Source organism: Petaurus breviceps, unplaced genomic scaffold, assembly GCF_028583685.1.
Source record: "Petaurus breviceps papuanus isolate PSGF00001 unplaced genomic scaffold, PetGlider_PUasm1.0 187, whole genome shotgun sequence".
In the NCBI taxonomy this organism is placed as follows: Eukaryota; Metazoa; Chordata; class Mammalia; order Diprotodontia; family Petauridae; genus Petaurus; species Petaurus breviceps.
Window position 1 is genome coordinate 2,893,711 of NW_027185799.1, and position 23,567 is coordinate 2,917,277.

Sequence of the window (23,567 nt, forward strand, 5' to 3'; positions counted from 1 at the left end):
CTACTGGCTGTGGACCCTGAGGAACTCAAGGGGCCTGCTGATGTGGAGGGTGTAGAAGGCCCATTTTTCTGGAATGTAGATGACCCGGGGGTATTTCTTCCTGAGGGTGTGATCCCATAGCCACAGCACCCACAGGGCCACAAACAGGAGCATGAGGAAGAAGGTGTAGAAGAGGAAGAGTCCGTTGCTGTCTAGGTAGAAGCTTCTGTTTCTGGTACATCACAAACAAACGCTATCAGGGGGAAATAGGTGAAGATGAGGAGGATGACGATCTGCCCCTCAGTGCCCAGGTACCAGTAATAAAGGCTGACGGGCCGACAAGAGCAGAGCTGAGTGGGGCGTCCTGCTCTCCTTTGCAGTGGTGAAGCAGGACATGAAGAGGATGGGGAAGAAGGGCATGTACCACAAGGAGTGCTTTAAATATGCATCATAGTAGTAGAGCAGCTCGAGGTCAGTCAGGGTCTTTGGGCTCAGGTTCTCCCGGACTGACAGGTGGCGCTGACAGCCACTGACCATCAGGCGGTGGTTCAGTCTCCCACCAGGTGAATGCTCGAGCCCATGATGAAGGTGCTGATGCTGACACACACAGTGTATCGAGGCAAGGTCTTGGGGGACCTTTCAATGAGCTTAGGTAGGAGAAATGGTGGGATGACATTGTAAGCCACATGAAAGTAATCCCCCACGCTGGGCTTTGTCATTGAAAACCACTCTAGAGGGGAAATTATCATGGCAATGGGGCGGCCAAAATCCAGAACCCAGTTCTGCAATGTAAAGTAGAACCATAGGTGGAGATGGAAAGGAGAGGTTCTAGACCCATCTCCAGCTTTGCCTGTGGGATGCCTGCCGGGGGTGGCCGCCTCCCGAGGAGCCCGCGCCCTCGCTAGCTCGCTCTCCGCCCTGCCGCGGCCTGCACGCCGACGGCCTCTCCCTCTCCGAGACCGAAGCGGCGAGCGGCGAGCGGGATCCCAGCGGAGCCGGGCATGAGAGCGCGATCCCGCGGGCCGGAGAGGGAAGGGAGAGTGGAGCGCCCGAGCTAGGCCGGGAGGCCCCACAGATGCGCGGACAATGGGAGGGAGGAAGGAGCTGGGAGGAGGGAAGGGGAAAGAGAGGAGGGAGGGGGCCTCAAGAATATCATTTGGCAGCTAATAAAAAGGTATCTTATACGAAGTTTTAGCCATGAGGAAGAGTTCATAATTCATTACAGAAATATGAGCACACCATTTTTTCTGGGTAATCACCTAGTAACTCAACACATTTACTCACCTACTGCCAAGTTTTCTGATCCCATCAGAGAAAAGCATTTTTCGGGTCATGATGTAGTAAATTACCTACTGCATTCTAAATGATTGTATCTATCCTTAAAATTACACCAGCAGAGAAAATCTTCTAGTGGCCTAAACGTATGAATATCAGACTGTGAGAAGGGCATAAATAACTGTCCCCACAATGTACACACATTCTGCAGTACATTTCACTTGGTTCATTACTTTCTGACAAACTATCAAATGAGTTGTTTTAGCTAAATAACATTGCAATCAGAGAGTAGTCTGGACCTTAAAAATACACATGCACACAGCTATGAACAGCAATTTTACCATTTCTACGCCATAGGCAATGAGCATATTTTGTACTGACAAGTGATAAGTATTGTGGACAGAAATGAATGAATGAATATATATATACATATATATATATTAAAGAGACACGTAACATGTATCAAAAATGAATATTTACCTGGTTTTTCTTTTATTAGGTCTTTAAGTTATAGAAAGGAGTGGCAGGTGGTCAGCCTGACTTTCTCCTTGTATACTCAGTACTGGTCAAGCTTTATAGGAGGACTGCTCTGTGTTTGGAGGCTCAGTACTGAAACCAGGGGAAGAGAAGTCTCAGAGGAGACTAATCAGCCATCAGTTACTTCTATGCCTTTGCAAAGACTGTCCCAAATCACTGGAGGGTGCTCCTGCCTCATCTCTGTCTCTTGGAATCTATTTTCCTATAACGCTCAGTTCATCCTTTGTCTTCCTCACAAGACTTTTCTGATACCTTCTCCAGAAGTTATTAGTTCTCTGTTCACTTGCCCCCAAATTCCTTTTGATTTACTTTGTATTAACCTTTATATCTACTGGTTGTATTCTTCCAGTGTAAGTTCCTCAAGGGTAGACACCCTTTTCTTAAGTTGTCTTTGAATATCTGGTCCCTAGCATATAGCATATTGCATATAGCAAGTGCTTCTTTTGGAGCTTGAGGCAGTATGGTATAGAGAAAGGAATGTTGTACTTGGAGTTGACATTGGTTGGAACTATAGTTCTATTTTTTTATTAGCTATTTAACTTTGAGCAAATCATTTTCCTTCTAAGGGCATTAATTTTCTCATTTGTACAGTGAAGAGGTTAGAATGGCTAAGCCTTAATATCCTATCCAGGTCAAAAGGCCTATGTGAATCAACTCTGTGGTGGTCCATAACCTGATTCCTTTTTCATTTAAAAAACCAGGTTTCACCCATGATTCTCTCCCATTTCCAGTAGGTTCATAGTCTCATAGAAAACTCTAAGAAACTTTAGATCTCTGATCTCTCTGATCTCCTCGTTTATAGATAAGGCAAATTTAGACCCAGAGTGATGAAATAATTTGTCCAAAGTCACACAAGTAAAAAGCTGGATTGAAACTCAGATCCTCTGATTCCAAATAGAGCAAAGTTCCCACTGTACCATGCTGCTTCTCACTCCAAGGGCTCTAGGTAGTGCACTGGATAGAGAGCAGTTAGGAAGATCGAATTCAAAGCCATCCTTAACACATGCTAGCTGTGTGACCCTGGGCTTAAGTCTTACTTAAGTTACTCTTAAGTCTGCTTCATTATCCTCACCTGTAAAATGGGCATAATAAGAGCATCTACCTTGCAGGCTTGTTGTGAGAATCAAATGAAATAATAATTGTAAAGTGTTTACCATAGTGTCTGTCCCATAGTAAACACTATATAAATGTTCGTTGTTGTTTTTGTTATTGTTGGTTATGTTATCTCCATGCCTCTCTATCCTTTCTTTTCGTCCTCAAGTAGGGTGCATGCATGCAAGTACAGCATGCATGCATGTGCATGTGTACACACACACACACACACACACACACACACACTCACGCACAGCATTTTAAAGGAAAGTTCTATAAAGTGCAACACAGTCTCTAAAGCCATCCCCCAACCTCACAGTACTGGGTTGGGTCTCCAGGGCTCAGTTATTACATCCATCAAGATTCAAGAGGTTAACTTTGAAGGTTTTTTTTTTTTTGCAGGTGGGGTCTTTCTAGCACTATAGGTGACAAACTTTTGCCCCTTGATGATCAGCTGATATAAATTAGTCAGAATGAATTAATTTGCTTTTAGAATGGAATATTTACCACGGTTGTATAGTTGTTATGAAACAACTTTGTTTATTATTTAGTTTTTTATTAATTTATTTGTTTATTATTTAGATGTTATGAAACAACCTTCCCAAATCTCTGACCCTCTCTCATGAGTACAGGAGTTGTTCAGTTATTCAGTTATATCTGATGCTACATGACCCTGTAGACAGTTGTCCATGGGGTTTTCTTGGCAAAGATACTAGCGTGGTTTGCCATTTCCTTCTCCATCTCATTTTGGAGATGACAAATGAAGCAGGGGTTGAGTAACTTGCTCAGGGTTACACAGATGGAAGTGTCTGAAGCTGGATTTTAATTCAGATCTTCCTGACTCCGAGCCTAGTGCTCTTTCTGTTGCATCACCTAACTGCCACTTAAGAGTAAAATATCTACCATGGTACTGTAGTACAGTTGTTCTAAAACAGCCCTTACCAATACTCTGACCCTCTCTCTTTCACAAATACATATAGAGTTCAGGAAAAGTAGATAAATGGGTGACTCAGTTCCTGGAAGTCCTTTTGCTAGAATTCTCAAAATGTTTCCCTTAAATAGAGTCACTTTTCTACTGGGTTTCCATAGAGTCCTGAGTCTGTCTCTCCCCATTGCATCTGTTCAGCTCTCAATACCTCCCACCAGCTGTTGCTCTCCTAAGGACACTATTAGGATGCCAGTGAAAAGTCCCCATCATTTAGGTCTCTGAAGTTTAGTAGATACACCTCTAGTTAAGAGGAGGAGACTGAAGCCAAGGTATCCTCCACCACCCAGGCAGATTCTTTAGAGGTACTTGTCTGAAAAGCTTTTATCCTAAGCTTCTGACGCCCTGATCGTCCTTCTTATTTTTTGTTTGTTTGTTTGTTTGTTTTAACAGTCTGGCTATTTGATGGCTAACCCACAGAGCATAATCACATTTCCTTACACAAATCCAAACACAATTTCTGGGCAATATCTCTCCAGTTCATCCAATAGCTTTCAAACACACCTAAGTTGATCAGTGACTTTTTGCCTTCAGTTTAAAGCCTTTAATTGATTGAGATGTTTTCACCTGGTTGAAGTGCCAGGGTGAATTATTCCATCCCTTACTCTAAGTAGCTGTGAAATAAATGACTGTCAGATTCAATGACCCCCACCATTACAGAAGAACTGCAGGGAAACATACAAGAGGGTAAAGCTTATATTATGCACAAATGAAAAAGGTAATAGTTTCACAAATTCATATTTATGGTTTGTGTTGTCTTTAAAATTAAGTAATAAACACATTGATCTTCCCTGTTTAGGCTAATTTCTGTCTAAACTTACTGATCTAGTAACTGGTATTATCATAGTTCTAGTAAAATGTGATAAATTCTAGTTAAAGCCTTGCTGTGGATTCTGATATATAGAACATAGTATAGGTAGATTAGGGAGAGGATAGGTTTATATCACCTATTGTAAGAACTCTGACTGTAAATATGAAGTCTGGTGTAAAAAGAAAATATTTTATGAAAATTGGCCTGATCCCATCTTATGTGTTCACAAAGAATATTCTCTGTCTTTCTCTCTCTCTGTCTCTCTCTCTATATATATATAGACACACAGATACACATACATGCATATGTTTGTGTACACACAAATATATGTATGTATATATGTATACACACATATATACATATATATCATTCTCATGAATATTTCACAGAGAATTTGAACACATGGAAAGGTTTAAAGTCAGTCACACTTGTTTGGGGTAATGATATCATCCGACATTTTCTTCCATTCTTTGTTATTTGAGTCTACTTGAAGTAACTTGTAATCTCACTGTTTAGAATTTCAATACTTTGAACTATCACCTTTGGCATAGTTTTCTTCTACTTATGCTTGGTCTGGACTAACAGCTTTATCTTCTTAAGTGCCATTTCTAATTTCTCATAAAGCACTTTGGCAACTAGGATGTTTGAGTCCAAATGTGATCATTCTTCTGTCACTGGTGATGAAAATAGTTTGTTATAGGAGAACAGGGAAATATTTCCTTTTTCTGCCTATTTATTGCCCTCTTGCCAATTTCATCAATAAATTCTCTTTGGATGGTATGGCTTAGTTGGATCTCATGTCAAGTTTTCTTCAGATTTGTTTTCACCTCCATTGTTTTCCAATTAAAAAAAATTAAGTGCGACTTCTCATACCTTCTATCACCTACTTTATAGTGTTTTATAAATTTGTATTCTAAATTGCTGTATTTTTTCTTCACTTCATGAAGAAGGAGAGAAAGTGCTTAATGATCAAAGAGATTTCTGATATGTTCTGGCTTTCTTGTTTTAGTGATTTAAACAGGTTTAAAATCCATTTTTTCTTGCTTTTTTCCATCAAGAAATTATTCAGATAGGTCATATTGATGTGGTTGTAATTGTGTGATATCATCTCATTTTTAACCTTTCTTCTAATTTAAGGTTGATTTTTGAACCTCAATAGATGATAGTCTAACTGCCCACTCAAAGTTGATTGCATTATGACTCCCACATCAATAACCAGACATTTTTTGCCTTTTAAAGATATATTCAGCTTCATTTTTAAAAGCATGAATGAGAGGAAGGGTTTGATGTGTGGTGCTTATCATACTGAGAGGCCTATGACTCTCTTGAAGAAAGTTTTAAACCTACAAAGGTATCAAGCTTCTCAATATTTAATAATCTTGCACATTCCATTTTAGAACATGAACAATATTTTCCGATGTATGTTTTGCCATTTTCTCCTATCCCTATATTTTGCATTGAAGTCACTGGGTATTAACAAAAATGTGTGCTACATAAACACATACACACGTTGATTTGCTTTGGAGAATCTTGTCAAGTTTTTTTTTTAAATATAATTTCTTTGTGTGCTTAAATAAATCACTAATGTAAGCTAGCTTCCATCTATCTGTCTCTGCCTGCCTGCCTGTTAATTTATCATTGTCTGTCCTTGGTGGGGTTGGGCCATAAGACCTATAATCCTGGAAAGTTTTGCTAAGGAAACAAACTTTATCAATGCAAATCTATAGACTGACATCTATATTAGAACCTACACTATAGGCTGAGGGTACTGTTTAGTCCACTGAAAAGTTGTTACTTTTCTAGACTCTATAGCTGGCCATACAGCCAGAACCTGTTAAGGCAAGATTTGAACCTAGATAGTCCTGATTTGAAGCTTGGCTCTCTATCCATTGTGCCACATTTACTTTAATAGAAGGTATTCAATAGGACACACAATAAGAAAACAAATTGTTGGTTTAGTGTTCTTTTAAAAATCATGCTGTTAGAAGACAGTGAAACACTTTTTATAAAAAACCACAGGGTACGAGAAAATATTTGTTAAATTCTGACTAGCATATGTCATCTGTGATATGATTGTTATGTATTTAGACATATATCTTATTTCTTTTCAAACATCCTATATAGTAGCAAGAATAGGTAGGTTTATCCCTGGTTTATTAAATTCTTTCTGTTACAGATGAAGAAAGGCACAAATTATTCATTCTAGGTTGATAGCCAGATCCAGAATTTGGAGTTAAATGCATATTTGAAATCCTTGCTATATTCAGTTTGTAGCAGTCTATATTACTACTCTTTACATGGCATGACTTTAACATAATGGTTTTTTTCTTCTATCACATTCTCCTTTTATTTGCTCTCACTTCTAGTCTCTTTACTTTCTTTTTTAATTATTAAGAAACATTCTGAAGTTATGGACTTGATTAGGAAGGGATATCTTGCAAACAACAGAAAGTTATTCTGTTTCCCTTTAAAGTCCACTTGTATCATCTATCGAGTCCTCTTTCCACTTCTAAAATGGGTATATTTCTAACCATAAACACCCATCAAGCTAATCCAGGAGCAGTGATAGCAGCAGTAAATATGATCCCAAAGAACAAATCAAGTTCAAATACTCATGACCTAATTTGAAAATTGCCTGAAGGCTTTAGGGCTGATATTTATGACAATTCCCTTGTACCATGAAAGGTTTAAAGGAAACTATGGTTAAAATAATTATAATCTTAACAATAGTTAACGTAGTGGAGATTTTTGTTAATTTATTTATTTTTAGTTTTCAACATTCATTTTATGAGATTTTGAGTTCCATCTCTCCCCTTTGCCCTACACCAAGATAGCATGCATTCTGATTACCCCTTCCCCCAGTCTGCTCTCCCTTCTATCACATCCCTCTTCCTTTCCCCCTTACTTTCTTGTAGGACATGATGGATTTCTATACCCCATTGCCTGTATATCTTATGTTCCATTTGCATGTAATAACAATTTTAAACATTTATTTTTAAAACTCTGAGTTCCAAATTTTCTCCCTTCTTCCCTCCCCACCCACCCTCATTGAGAGGGCAAGAAATTCAATATAGTTTATATATGTGTAGTTATGCAAAACACTTCCATAATATCCCATTCCTGTTTATTCTATTCTCTCCTTTGATCCTGTCCCTTCTCAAAAAAGTTTTCTTCTCATTGGTCCTTCCCCAATCTGCCCTCCCTTCTATCATCCCACCCACCTCTTATCCCTTTTCCCCCTATTTTTCTATAGGGCAAGATACCCAATTGATTGTGATATTATTCCGTCCTTAAGCCAAATCCCATGAGATTTGCATGTATATTATTCCTTCCTTAAGCCAAATCGCATAGGAATCATTTATTCCCTTTCACCTTCTCCCTCTTTTCCTCCTTTGTAAAAGATTTTTCTTACCTTTTTTATGTGAGACAGTTTAGCCTATTCCATTTCTGCCTTTCTCCTTCTCCCAATATATTCCTTTCTTACCCCTTAATTTTATCTTTAGAAAACATATCTTCATATTCAACTTACCCTGTGCCCTTTGTCTTTCTATCTATCTACCTACCTATCTATCACACTTTAATAAGTTCCTTATGATTTCTCTTTCCTGTTTCCCTTTTCATGCTTTTGATTCTTGTATTTGAAAGTCATATTTTCTCTTCAGCTCTGATCTTTTCATCAAGTGTGTTTGAAAGTCCTCTATTTCATTGAATGACCATATTTTCCCCTGAAGCATTATACTCAGTTTTGGCAGGTAGGTGATTCTTGGTTTTAATCCTAGCTCCTTTGTCCTCCAGAATATCATATTCCAAGCCTTTCAATCCCTTAATAATCTAGAAGTTGCTAGATCTTGTGTTATCCTGATTGTGTTTCCACAGTACTCAAATTGTTTCTTTCTGGCTGCTTACAATATTTTCTCCTTGACTTAGGAACTCTGAAAGTAGACTACAATATTTCTAGTTTTCCTTTTGGGATCTTTTTCAAGAGGCAATCTGTGGATTCTTTCTATTTCCATTTTGCCCTCTGGTTCTAGAATGTCAGGGCAGTTTCCCTTGATAATTTATTGAAAGATGATGTCTAGGCTCTTTTTTGATCATGGCTTTCAGATAGTCTAATAACTTTTAAATTATCTCTCCTGGATCTATTTTCCAGGTCAGTTTTTTTTTTCCATTGAGATATTTTATATTGTCTTCTCTTTTTTCATTCTTTTGGATCTGTTTTATAATATCCTGAGTTCTCATAAAGTCATTAGCTTCCATTTGCTCCATTCCAATTTTGAAGGAATTATTTTCTTCAGTGAGCTTTTGGACCTCCTTTTCCATTTGACCAATTCTTCTTTTTGAGGCATTTTTCTCCTCATTGGCTTTTGGACCTCTTTTGCCATTTGAGTTAGTCTATTTTTAAGTTTTTACTGTAAGAATCAAATAGATGTATAATATATATATGTATATATACGTATGTATCTTTTAGGGGTCTCGTTTAGCAAACTGTTGACTAGTTTTTCATGATTTTCTTGCATCATTCTCATTTCTCTCCACAATTTTTCCTCCACTTCTCTTACTTGATTTTCAAAATCCTTTGGGAGCTCTTCCATGACCTTAGTGTAATTCACATTTTTTCTTGGAGGTTTTGATGTAGGAGTTTTGACTTCGTTGTCTTCTTTTGGTTGTATATCTTGATATTCTTTGTCACCAAAGTAAGATTCTATAGCTTGAATTTTTTCCCCATTGTTCTCAAGTACTTGACTTTTTGACTCTTTGTTATGGTAAGACTCTTCTTCCAGAGTGAAGAGTGCTCTCTCCCAGACTTTAGGGGTTTTGACCAGTTGTTTTCAGTGATACTTCTATGTACCTTCTATGTTGTCTTTGGCATTTGTAGGTTGAGAAGACTGGAAACTGCCATAATTTTCAGTGATTCAGTACGCTGTGGCCTGCTGCAACGCTGTCTGTGCTGGCATGGCCCATGCCGGACTGTGCTCCATTCCCAGCCCAGTGCAAAAGACTCTTCTTATCTATCTTCCAGATTGTCTTGGGCTGGAGATTTGCTTCACTCAGTCATTTTGTGGATTCTGTAGCTCTAGATTGTGTTTGGAGTCATTTTTTTTTACAGGTATTTGGAGAGGCTGGGGGAGAGCTCAAGCAAGTCCCTGCTTTTACTCTGCCCTCTTGACTCTTACCCCTGACATAATGTTTTAAGGTTTTATCATATTATACATCTATGATATCATTTGATTCTTGCAGTGATTATATGAGATAGGAAGTACAGTTATTACCACCTCTTATTTACAGATAAAGAAACTGAAGTTCTGAGAAAAGGCCCTATAGATTATAAGTAGAAAAGCTAGGATTTAAGCTGCTGACATGTGACTCAGTCCACTGCTTTTTCCATTCCAACTTGATGCTTTCCCAAACATTTTAAGTGCCTAAGAACCTAATATAATATAACCTAAATTATAATATTCAGTAAAATATGGACCATAGGGAAACCAGCTTATTTTATAAATTTACACTTTCATAAAGCATTCTATTCCTTCAGAGCTAATATGCATATGATTTCTCTATACATATCCTATACAATTTCAGCTTTCCCATATCTTATGTACATTATTTTTCACTTTTCCTAGTCCCTTTCCCTAAAAATGCATGATACCTAGACACCTAACATCAGCTAAGCTGTCATTAATCAAAGAGATAATATTGTAATAGTAATGGAATTTAAAGATCCCTCTGTATTGGCATGGTTTTGGGGCTGTGTTGAAACCCAGAGCTTTTAAATCCCACTTGTGGGATGGAGTTGTTGAGGTTAAAAGAGAGGGCTGAACTGGGAGGAGCTGCTACTGTGTATTAGAGAGAGACCCAACAGAGAGAAGCCCCAAGCAGAGAGAGGCAGAAGAATATTTGGGAGCATCATTGTGGAGGCAGAGAGAGGGAGAGGATTTCTGAGGACCATTTGGAGCTGCCCAGAACTTTTGAGAGCTGCCACCTGGAGCTGTCATGGACTGAGGAGACATGGCTGTGATGCTGGTAGTTTGTCTGTCTGTTTTGATATTGTTTTGTAAGATTTTTCTGCTGGTAAAGGACAGTGCTGTTGTTGCAGAGGTTCTGAAACTTTGCTGTTGGTTCAGAAGCCCTGAAGAAGGATTTTCTTGTTTACAGAAATCTTGGAAGAGGGTCTGGTTGATGTTTTCAGGGGTCCTGAGACTGTTCTGCAGACAGAGAGTGAATGGATGAGGACACTTGCAATGTATCTTGTGGCTTTGTTAAGCTTTGCCTCCCCAGGAACAGAGATGGCTGAGAACTTGCCATGGGTAAATATGACGAAAAGACCTCTCTTTGGGTATTAAATGCTTAGGGGTAGATGGCCTTTGTGCTCTCCTCTGCCCCTTTTGAGAAGGCGTTTGGCATTAACTGATGATAATTGTAATTCAGTTGTGATCCAGGGGTGGGAAACTTGACATTTTTTGTGCTCTGTGACTGATCAAATGAATGTACTTTGTTTATGATTGGAAACTAATCTCCATTTGAGAAGAGAAACTTTGTGATTGACTAAATGAATGTACTTTCCAGGGGTGGAGTAGTACTTGTAAATTATTGAATTACACGTGGTGAATGCTGTATTTTGATTTTCTCTGTTCTGTGAATGTTAACGCCTTAATTTGTCACTGAATAAAATAGAGAGTTACTATGCTGATATTTCAAACCTTGGTAGTTGCCTCTGCTTGGCATTACAAATATCTACCTTGGCCTTAGTCCAAGGGACAGTTAACCTGTCACTATTTAAGATCACATGTTGTGAATTTTTTTTAACACTGATAATTGCCAAAGAAAGTGCTCAGGACCTTCAAATAATTTTGTTGATTAATTCACTTATTATCCCAGTGACATAAGGAAGGCACAGTGAAAAATGCTTTTAAATGTTACTTAAAAACAACACCCGTATTTCTAGTGGCAGAAAATTCTACCCTCCATATTGTGTAGACCTTCATTTTATGATTTAGTTAAGTCATTACAGTGAAGGGTCAAAATCTCCATGAAGAGTTATGCAGAAGATAGGTCATACAGGTTGATTATTTTCATTTTGAACACTTGGACTTCAGAAATGAGAAAACACTACAAATTTGGTCTTGATTTATTGTTTTGATGATGGTCTAGACTTAATAAAATGATAGAGGAAATAGTAGTGCAGATTGAAATTAAATGTGTAGTTATGTCACCCCCCACTCCCCGCAACATACACACACATACACACAAGTATTGTTAAATATTTCCAGTAAATTCCTACCTTCACAAAGGGGGAACAAATTTTAAAACCTTCCTACCATGTACAAATGTTCTGCCTAAGTTCATTCTAGATTATTCAGGTATCAATCCTATGTGGAACTTTTGGATGTAGACTATGGGTCTAATAAAATGATTTTGAAGGTCAAATAATTGCCATTGGGAAGAGACATGAAAATTGAATTTTAGTTATAGAGTAATTGGCAACACATGCCATATTACAGCCTGTCATTGGGCAGCAACTTGTACTTTTCTCTGGCTATTTCTGTATTTTTAGGGGACAAAGGTATATGTAAGTATGGAGATTAATAGCTCCAGGGGTGGACTTTGACTAAAATAAAGGTCAGTTATCAGAGCTGGACTAAGTTGATGAGTTTTAGTGGGACTTTTAAAGGGGCAGAAATGTGTCTGTGTGTGTGTGTGTGTGTGTGTGTGTGTGTTTCTTCGATTCTCTATTTATCTCTATTTCTGTCTCTGGGAACTGATCTGGTAGAATTGCTTTGCATAAAGTTACATCTAATCTCATGGGTGACCTGGGGTGGTGAACTCCCCTTTGGGCATGGGTCACTTATCAGCAGGAAATATGGAGCAGAAAGCTGATCGCATGGGAGGGAGCCCATTGGAATTTGGCTGATTGATTGATTAAGTAGCAGTTTCTCCTAGCAACTACAAGTTGAAGTTTCTAGGAGAACAGGGAATCATGGGTCATTTGGAGCAACATAATATGATTTCCCCCTTTACTAGTGGTTTTGATGAAAGTGCATCCCTGCAAGTGTCTTTAAGAGCATCCATCTCCTGTGCGGCATGGGAAAAAAATGAATTTGAAAATTCAGACTCACTGAGGACACAGCCATTCCATGACGTTGATATCAAAGCCTTAGTCTCTTTTTTTTTTAACATAGCAAAATGTAACTTAATCTAAAAAAACAATTTAACAGATTTTGAAGCACTTTATTTAGGAGGAAAAATGAGATTGTGGAACCAAATGGGAATAAGGGCAATGAGGTAAAAGAATTGCAAGTTATTATAAATATCTATAGCCCTTATATAGCTACCCAATAAAACTCTAAGGAATTGTGGAAGTTGGGAGGACTAGGAAATAGCTATTGCTGTCTGTGCATACACAGAATGAATAATCTGGTAACTCAAGGCTAAGGTTGGTCAGATATATGTGCACACTTTCATTTAGGTTAGCTTGGGGTCCTTGTTGATGACTTGCTAAGTTATAGTACTCTGAGCAGCAACCCCAACAACTTACTCTAGTCCTACTAATTGAATCGCCTTTTCTGTGTATGAGAAAACCAAAATGATTCAGTAGAATAATCAAAATGTAATTAAATTGAAATCTTAAAATCATTGGTTTCTGTGATTAAAGCAGAAAAAAGAAGTTTGCCAGCCAGAGGAAATATAGATGTGTAGTGAATAAAACACAAGAAGACCTAGGTTCAAATCCTGCCTCAGATACCTACTAGCCTTGTGATTCTGAGAAAGTCACTTAACCTCTCTGTGCCTCAGTGGGTTTTTTTTTTTTTTGCCTCAGTGTTTTCCTCTGCAAAATGAAAGGATTAATATTGATGGTCTCTAAGGTACCTTATACTACCAATTCATTGTTTTTATGCACTATATCCCTTATTTGTGTGATATTCCCTAATTTAATAAACTCTTCTCCTTAAGGTTTCTTCCACCCTACAAAATAATGGTAAACTTTTGAAGGAAGTATTTTATCTTTGTCCAGTTACATTTCATGCCTCATACATCATCGTGGGGTAGAGACACTTGGTTGAGATACAAACTTACATTCTGATTTCTATTAGTGTCTACCATGCTGCACTTTCTGAAAACTGAAATCATTGATGCTATTTTAATAACTTCAAGGCCTTTTGGAAGGAATGATGGATGAAATGATATGATGAAACTATTAGCAATGCCATGAAATATGTTGCTTTTTTAAGTTATCGAATGCTGCTCAAGCCTTTCCAAAGATTGTAAAGAATTTCTGTGTCTATGAAGACATTCACAAATCTCCACTATGGCTACTCTCAAAGATTTTCCTTGTCTAGGCCCAGAAAACCCATATGCAGGCACAATGAACAATAGTTAATTGAATGTCTATAGATATTGTATATTTGGCCCATGGGTGAACATATAAGAATAGTGAAGGATCATAGATGAATAGCCTTATTTATTGTCCTCATATCCACAATTTCTTAAAATACCAAGAAGGAGTCATATAAAAAAAATTCACATTATCTTTTGAAGATTTCTGAAAGTACTTGAACAAAAAGCATAGAAGGATGAGGATGTATGAGTGGGTTGCAATTCGTATATACTTTGGTGAAGGGATGAAATCATGGCTCCATGGAAGTATCAAAGTATATAACTCCACTGATCTATCCCCCTCTCCCAAAGAAGACTGGTAACTCCATGCAAATGCTCAGAAAGGAGTGGTAGATAGCTCAGCAACTAGATCGCCAGATTAGAAAAAAAAAAACAATCTTTAAGAAGTTGGGGCTTGGGGTTAAAAGGACATAAATTGCAGTGTAGATGGTGGCAGGAACACAGTGGGCAAAGGAACTACATGGGTCAAAATATATGAGACAACCAGAGGAAAGGATTGAGGAATATGGTTAGTGCAGGATACAAAGGATGGACTTTAGAAACTTCAAAGCAGAGATACATTTAATGCAAGGCATCTGTAATTTGGACACTTTGAAGCTGATGGGTATTTAGAGAGCTTAATCACTGCTTGAATTTGGGTTTTCACAGTGGGAGTCTCATTTTTCAGTAAGCCTCATTTCATGCCTCTTTCTTAATAAGATTCTATTACATTGGGGTTTGTGACAGCCTCTTAGGTCATAATATAGTCACGAATATATTTTTTTCCCTCCCATTGGAGAAAAGCTATTCTCCTATTATGTCAGTTTCAGCTGATTTACCCATTTCTCTCTTTCCTTGACAGATATTTTATTCCATTGTTTTCAATGTTATTTTCAAGGTTCTTGCTCATTTATCATACATTGAAAAATTAGGTTTGATTTGCTCCAGATAAATTCGTCATTAATAACCCTACTGTTTCTGTCACTTTTCAAAGAAATTCCAATGCTTTGCAAATGTTATCTGATCAATTCTTAAAGAACATATTCAATAAACTCAGATACTCTCCCAGCTTCTTAATCTTTTTCTTAATGTATCATAAACATTAACTCTTCAGGACAAATATAACTCTGTAAAATATTAATATTATTCTGTCTAGTCAATGACTTTAAACAATTAGATTGGTCAAAAGGGTTAAGCTAAAACTATGGAAAATAGCTGGGAGTCATTATTGAGAGTTTGGAATTGATAAAGAAAAATCTTATTTGTTATATAGTAGAAAGCAATGTTTTTAGTATTGTTTCTCAGTGATTGGCAGATAGAATAATTTAAATTTCATAAATTCAATCAGATTTTTCAAATGAAGACTTTATAAATACTACTTGTGCTGAAGAATGTAGGTCTTTACAAATGAAGGTTCCTGCATTTGAATATTTTGATAACTACATAATCTAACTGGAGTGGATATTCCTTAAATCAGTGTAGATGACAACATCCATATTTTCTTATCCTGGGAGCATTTTGTGTAAGGAACAGCAAGGATGCATGTATGGGGTGTTTAAGGAGGACCAGCACCAATGACATGAGGGCTTGCCAAGACTTTTTCAGGGCTGCTCATCCACCTTTGGTATCTGCCTACAATTCAACTCTCACTTGTGTCTCCAAGTAGCAGCATGTGTAGTGGCCACACCCCTGTAAAACTGTCTTGGCAGACAGACTAAGCCAGGTAGAAGGTAACTGACAGGTTTCAAACCCCTAGGTGAGTTAGGGGCATGTCTACCCCAAGCACATGAAGACTTCCCCAGGTGATGAGAACAATTTGTTTCAACAGCCATGAAAGCAATTGAAACGGGCACTGTGGAATGCTTAGAGCTTGGATACCAAGGTCATCCACTGTGTCCTATGCCATCACTGGTGGACTTGACTTTTGTCACTGGATTTTGAAGACTCTGGAAGAAAGACACTGATGACTTTGTGTAACTCTGTCTCATTTAAATCCAATTCATATACAAGTCAAGATATCATTCTGTGATGTCATTGGTCCTTTTCAAAATGAAGGATGAACAGCAACATCAAAGAAACCAATGTCACAGGATCATTCATTTATAGGTTCAACTCATTGTCTTCCTGCATAATATGCCTGCATTGAGAAATTAATTCAGTAGACTGGTAATCTAATGTCACGGTCGGCAAAACACATTTTTCATCCTGCATGTAGATGATACTATGTTGATTGTATTAAGTTCTAGAACATTAGAGACCTTCTCAATGAGAGTCATGATTACTAAAACACAATTGACCCAATAATCCATATATGAAAATAAATCATTTTGAAGGTACAATGAACAAATGTCATTTTCATCCACAATAGCCATGTGTTTGTGGTAAATACTTTACAAGAACATACACCTGAGGGACAGTAGCTGATAGAGGGCTGACTTCTGAGAGAAGAAGGCCTGGGTTCTAATCCTGCCTTTAACCCATTCTGACTGTGTGACTGGCAAGATACTTAACCTCCAGGTATTATAGGAAATCTCTAAAACTGCAAATTGCAGAGAAGGTACTAACTGCCATTGGTAGGGAAAGTTTCCTTATCTGAGAATTTCCTGTATTAATGAAATCCCAGGTCCAATCCCTATCTTATTCATATTTACTTTTTAAAATACTAGTGCTCATGAAACTGAGTAAGCTTACTACAACCATGCAAATGGCTGACCTTCCTGAGACTTAGGACTTAATTCTCTAGTAACAAACACTTTTAAACATTTCCCAGGTATCATCAGTTCACTCATCTAGAGAACCCGCCTTTCCCTTTACATTCTAGAAGGCTTAATTAGATAACTAATTATCAGGAGTATGGTATTGATTTCTTGCCTCATCACATCCTTTATGAGGAAAGATGCATAAGTAAGTTATGACCTGCATTCATTCTTAGCCTTTACAGCCTTGTGAGATTCAGTGCTGGTGTCATGTCAACATCCCTGCTTTTTTCAGAAGGAAAAGAGCCCAGCCCAAGCAGAGGGAATCATCCATGGATTGATTGAGCCAGCCACAATTGGGTCCTCTCACTCTGCACAGGAGGAATTATTATCATGACAAATGAATGAAGAGCTCTCTCAGAAAAGCAATTTGCAGCATATGCTAGACTCTATTGTCAAGAAATTTCCCAGCCCCCTGTTTATTCTTTGCAGTCCAAGTAATAACTTGTCAAGATAGCAAGTGAGCATTTTGACTGACTGAGGCTCATGAAATAAAATGAGATTCAGAATTAGTAAATGCTTTCATTTCCCTCCCCCATCTAAATTCTGTTTACTTAGGCAACTTTGTAGGGATGGTGTTTTAAAAGAAAGGAGTTCTGCTGACATGAAGAGAGACATATTCTGCTTTAGGAGGCTGGAAAATCGTTAGGTCCTGCTAAAGTTAAATGTATAGGAAATAAAGAGGTCAGAATTACTTAAACAAGTTATGTATGAAATCAGATCTTGTATATCTTTCTTTGACACTGACACTGACCATCAGACATGAAGGCAAATAGCCTATTTGAAAACATGAGGGTGTTATAAGCTAGCAAAATAATATAGCAAAATCAGGATCTTTATTCATAAATAATTAGGTGACTATTAATTACATTTTTTCTCTCCTAGTTATATATTTTGTATCATGATTGAATTCAATTCAACTCAGTAAACATGTATTAAGAACCTGCTCTGTACAATGTACTGGAGGGACTGGAGATACAAAAATGAAACAAGACACAGCCCCAACTCTCATGGAGTTGTTATTAGTTTGGTACAGGAAGAATTAAGCTACATAGAAAGCTATAATAGAAGTCATATATTAAAGAGAGAGATAGAGACACTCAGAGGGACAGAGACAGAGAGAGAAGGGCAAGAGGCAGTACTGTGTGGTGGAAAGAACAATGGACTTGGGATCAAAGGTTCTTTGTGACTGGTTGGGGTAAGTCAGTCTCTTTGAACTAATTTTTTTTAAATGAGGCAATAGTGAAAAATAATCCATCTAGTAAAAACCTTCCATTCTGGTAAGGAAATAGAAATATACCTATCACTCAAGGAGCCTTGTTTTACTTAAGGGGAAGGTAAGGGAGTATGTATTTATATAGCTCTTACTATATATCAAATGTTTTTTTTTACAAATATTCTTATTGATCCTCATGACAACTTTGTGAGGTAGGTGCTATTATTTTCGCCATTTTACAATTGAGAAAACTAAGGCAAAAAAAGGTGAAGTGCTTTATCTGCAGCCACACAGCTAACAAGGGTATGAGACCAGATTTGAACTCTCGTCTTTCTGTCTTGAGACCTAGTTCTCTAGCCATTGTGCCACATAATTGCCTCATTACTAAAGGGCCCACAAAAGGAAGACATCTCCTAGGATACAAAGTAGTTTCCTTGGACTCCTTGCAATGTTTTATGGAATAGGTTGGCTCTTGTTTATAAGAACATAGATTTAAAACTGGAAGGTACCCCAGAGGCCATGTGAGACAAAAATCTTATTTTATAGAAATGGGCCTTTGTTCAATTCTATTCTTTTTAAAGATGAGGAAAGTGAGGCTTAGAAAGATTAAGGGCTCGGGGTGGTGGCTAGGTGGAACAATGAATAGAGTACTGGCCCTGGAGTCAGGAGGACCTGCGTTTAAATCTGGCCTCAGACACTTAACACTTAATGGTCATGTGACCTTAGGCAAGTCACTTAACCCTAATTGCCCTGCCTTCTCCCCTCCAAAAAAAAAGAAAAAATAGAAAGATTAAGGGTTTTGCTCAAGGTCACACATGTAGTAAGTGGGAGAAGCAGGTTTCAAACTTGAGTACTTGATTCCAAATTCCATGTTGTTTCATTGTACTATGGCTTCATAGAAAATATGTCTTAGGTATCTAGAGGCATTTTTTTGGCATTTGTACATTTGGGCATTTAACAATATCCACACGATGAGATTTCTTATAAACAACATATTGTATGATTATGATTTTTAACACATTCTACTATCTGCTTCTGTTATATGGGAGAGTTCATCCCATTTACATTCACAGTTCTGATTAATATTTCTGCTTTTCTCTCCATCCTATTACCCTGCCTGTTTATGCTTTTCTTTCTCCATTTCCCTCCTCACTAGAGTTTTGTTTTGACTGTTGCCTCCCTCAGTCTTCCCTCCATTCTATCTGCACCCTCTCTTTTCTTTCCCTTTTTCCTTACTACTTTATTCTTCCCTCCCTTATATCACTCTCTTCCTTTTCTTTCCCCTTTCTCCTTCAACTGTCTATATGGCAAGTTAGATTTCTATACCTGAGTAAGTTATTCTCTCCTTAAGTCAAATCTGATGAGAGTAAAGTTCAAACAATGCTCATCACCCTCCCTTCTTTCCTTCTACTGTAATATGTCTTTGTGCTTCTTCATGTGACGTAATTTACCTTTTTGCCTCCTTTTCTCTTCTCCCATTACAATCTCTTTTCAGCACTTAATTATGTTTTTATCATCACATCAAAATCAACTTACACACATTCCTTCTCTTCATGTATTTTCTTTCTATTTGATGTAATAAAGAGATACTTCTCAAGAGCTGCACCATCTTCCCAAGTAGAGATGTAAACAATTTGTCCTTATTGAATGACATGTTGTTGTTATTGTTGTTGTTATTTCCCCTTTCCTGTGTCCCTTTTTATGTCTCTATTGAGTCTTGTATTTGAAGATCAAATTTTCTGTTGAGCTCTGGTCTTTTCATTAGGAAAGTCTGGAAGTCCCCTATTTCATTGAATGTCCACCTCCTCACCTGAAAGATTAGACTCAATTTCTCTGGGATCCTTGGTTTTAATCCAAGCTTCTTTGCCTTATGGAATATCATATTCCAAGCCCTCCAATCTTCAAATGTAGAAGCTGCAAGGTCCTGAACAATCTTGACTATGGTTTCACAATATTTGAATTGTTGCTTTCTGGCTGCTTGCAACATTTTCTCCTTGATCTGATAATTCTGGAATTTGGCTACAATATTCTTTGATATTTTCAATTTGGGATCTCTTTCAGGAGGTGATCATTGAATTCTTTCAGTGGCTATTCTACTCTCTGGTTCTGGGCAGTTTTCTTTGAAGATTTCTTTAAAAAATGCTGTCCAGGCTCTTTTTTTCATCATGGTTCTTAGGTAGACAAATAATTCTTAAATCATCTCTCCTGGATCTATTTTCCAGGTCAGTTGTTTTTCCGATGCGATACTTTGTTTTCTTCTATTTTTTCATTCTTTTGATTTTGTTTGACTGATTCTTGATGTCTCATAGAGTCACTAGCTTACACTTGCCCAACTCTTTTTAACAAATTGTTTCTTCAGCTAGTTTTTGTTTCTCCTTTTCCAATTCTACTTTTTAAGGAATTGTTTTCTGCAATGTATTTTTTTCCATTTTGTCAATTGTATGTCTAATTTTTTCTTCTACCTCTCTTATTTGACTTTTAAAATCCTTCTTTAGTTCTTCCAAGAAGGCTTTTTAGGCTTGAGACTATTTCATGTTCCCCTTTGAGGTTACAGATGTGGGTATATTGACGATGTCCTCTCCTGAATTTGTGTTTTGATCTTTTCTGTCACCAAGATATTTCTCCTTGGCCATTAAAAAAATTCTTCTTGCTCATATTGTTTGCCTTTTTTTTTGCTTTTAAATTTGATCTCTGTTTCTGGGGCCCAGGGGCCACTGTTCCAGACTTCTTGTGCTGGGGGATAGGGGCCTGGTTACTGGTTTTCTGTGCTGGAGGCTGCTGGCAGTTGGATGTTGTAGCAGTCTGGTACTTTACCTGGTGCTGATCTGGAGGTGGTGTGTACCTAATGTTGGTGCTTATGGGCATGCCTACCATCCTGTATTGGTCCCCTTTAGCCCAACAGGGATCTTTCCTGAACCCCCTAGCATCCTGAGCTAAAAGACTGCCTTTCCCCATCTTTATTCAGGCTCCACTATTCCAGGACGTTTTCTGGGGCAATATTCTCTGGATTTTTCAAGGTCAGCAAGGTGACTTTCAAACATTTAGTCTGTGGACTGATAACCCCAGGAGTAGCTGCTGCCACTGCCATAGGCCCTGTGAAGGACTGTGCTTCTCTCTCACCCAATTACAACAGACCCCTGTCCTGTGCTGAAAGGTCTGGGATCACCACTGTTGTCAGTGATTCAGTCTACTGGGCTCTACTCCAGCCTTGCTATGTTCAGGTCTGTGCTGGTGCAGCCTGTGCACTAGACTGTGCCCCTCTCCCAGCCTGATGCAACAGATCCTTCCTGTCAACCTTCCAGGTTATCTTGGGCTGGAAACCTGCCACACTCTTGTCTCTTGTGGATTCTGCTCCTTTAGAATTTGCTCAGATTCACTTTTTAGAGGTATTTGAAGGAATTTGTGGGAGATCTCAGGTGATTCCCTGCTTTTACTTCACCATCTTGGCACCTCCCTTGGTGAGGTTTCAATATTATAGTGAGTACTAATTTAACTTTCTCTTAATTTGAAAGGAAAATGTTTACAAAATGGTCTCAGACATCTCTAAAACTCCATAACATACTCTTTTTACATATAATATTCTTTTGGCTAAGACAACTAGCCTAAGAGGGCAGTTTCTAGGTATGTGATCTTATACAAATCAATTAAACTCCTTTAGCCTCAATTTTCTTATTTATAAATAAAGATTAATTTAACTTCTAGCTACTCCATAGAGCACCACTGCAGCCATAAGGATATCTATGTAAGTTTATGTATACATAGTTATATGTCAATCTATCTATCTATCTATCTATCTATCTATCTATCTATCTATCTATCTATCTATCTATCTATCTATGTCATTGTTGTTAATTACTTCACATATATAGAATTAGATGATTTGCATGAATTGCTATGTTCAAAAATAACATCACATGATGACCAGGATGCCAGTAGCAAACTCAATTACCAGGTTCCTGCTTAAAATTTCTCCAGTTTTCTAGAATCTGCTAGAATTGCCTTTTGTGGGCTTACCCTCTGAGAACTAAGGGTTGCCTTCTCATGATGAGATACAAGAAGGAAGCTTTGGTGTATTATTATTATTGTTGTTGTTATTTCTATATTGCAAAGGATACTCACTTTCTGAGGATGGTTACTTAGCTTGCCAAGGGCAAATTAATAACAAGTTTCTGTTCCCTTGCCAGCTAGGTTGCATAGTGGATAGAGTGCCAGGGCTGGAGGGAGAAGGAGTCATCTTTCTGAATGCAAATCTGGTCTCAGATACTTATTAGCTATGTGACCATGAGAAAGTCACTTAATTCTATTTGCCTCAGTTTCCTCATCTACAAAATGAGCTGGAGAAGGAAATGGAAAACCACTTTAATATTTTTGCCAAGAAAACACCAAATAGAGTTGCAAAAGTCAGATGTAACTGAAAACTAACCGAATGACTCTCTTCCCAAAGAAATTCAGAAGCCAACATATTTTTCTCTTGGCATAGTGATGAATTCTGCCCAAGCAACCTCATGTCCTACTGTGGCTTAAAGTAGATTAATTTGACCATTTGTAAGGGATAAAGATACTATTTCCAAAAATTTTGTTGGGAGTTTTCTTATCTGTAACTATGTAATTGGAGAACAAATTTTATATTGCTGAACTCACTTTGCAGCTATGAAAAACAAACAAAACAAAACATTTGATCACTTTTTGTCTGACCTGTCCACTAGAACTTTGTTCAGAAATTTATTACAAGTACAATACAACTTTTTTCAGTTGAAGCTTTTTATTGGTCATAGTAATTTTCTCCCATAAAACCTTTCAGAATAACTGTAAGTTCTTTGAATGTCAAAATAGAAAGTTAAGAATAAAAGCAATGAGTTTAAGTCGAAAAAAAAATAAGCAGCAACTTAGCAAATGAGTCTTTGACCCTTCTGCCCCACATCCTCACATCTCCTTTTTCTCCAGTAATATTTTTGTGCAACTTGTTGGCATCCTTGGTGGTCTTGACCTGATGAGCATCATCATAGGGATGGCTATAATCTTCTCCTTGATTGGTGGGTTTGGGGAGGCAAACAATAAACATGTTTTTCTTGCAGGTTTGGGAGCTTGGCGTATTGTGCGTTAAGGCAGAAACCTCAATTTCCACAAAAGTTTTAGGAGCCATCCTAAACTATTCAATGATAAAGATATTATAATGAAGCTCTATCTTTAGAAATACAAAAGGAAAATGATCCCTCGTGTTAAATGTTTCTCATGATCACAAAAACGATTTGGGAAATTTCACTTATAAAAGCCTATTTGCAGAACTCAAGCTAGGCAGGATGTAAGTAAATTTAAAGTTTTGAGCATAAGGCTTTATAGAGCTTCAATATAGCCATTTATGTTTCATTCTTGTATGTCTAGAGAAGGAAGGAATCTCAGAAGCCATTTAGTTTTACTGATTGAGGAAAATGAGAGCCCATGAAATTAAGTGAATTGTCCAAAGTCACAGATAAAGAATCGGAGGCGGAGTTTTAACCTAGGTCTTTTGATTGTAAAGTCAAAGCTTGTTCCAGTACCATACAT

At 37.7% G+C, this 23,567-nt stretch overlaps 1 pseudogene; it reads right to left on the reverse strand.

Moving 5' to 3' along the window:
- Positions 1–23,166, reverse strand: LOC138163024 (ceroid-lipofuscinosis neuronal protein 6 homolog pseudogene; annotated as a pseudogene).
- Between the last annotated feature and the right edge of the window lie 401 nt (positions 23,167–23,567).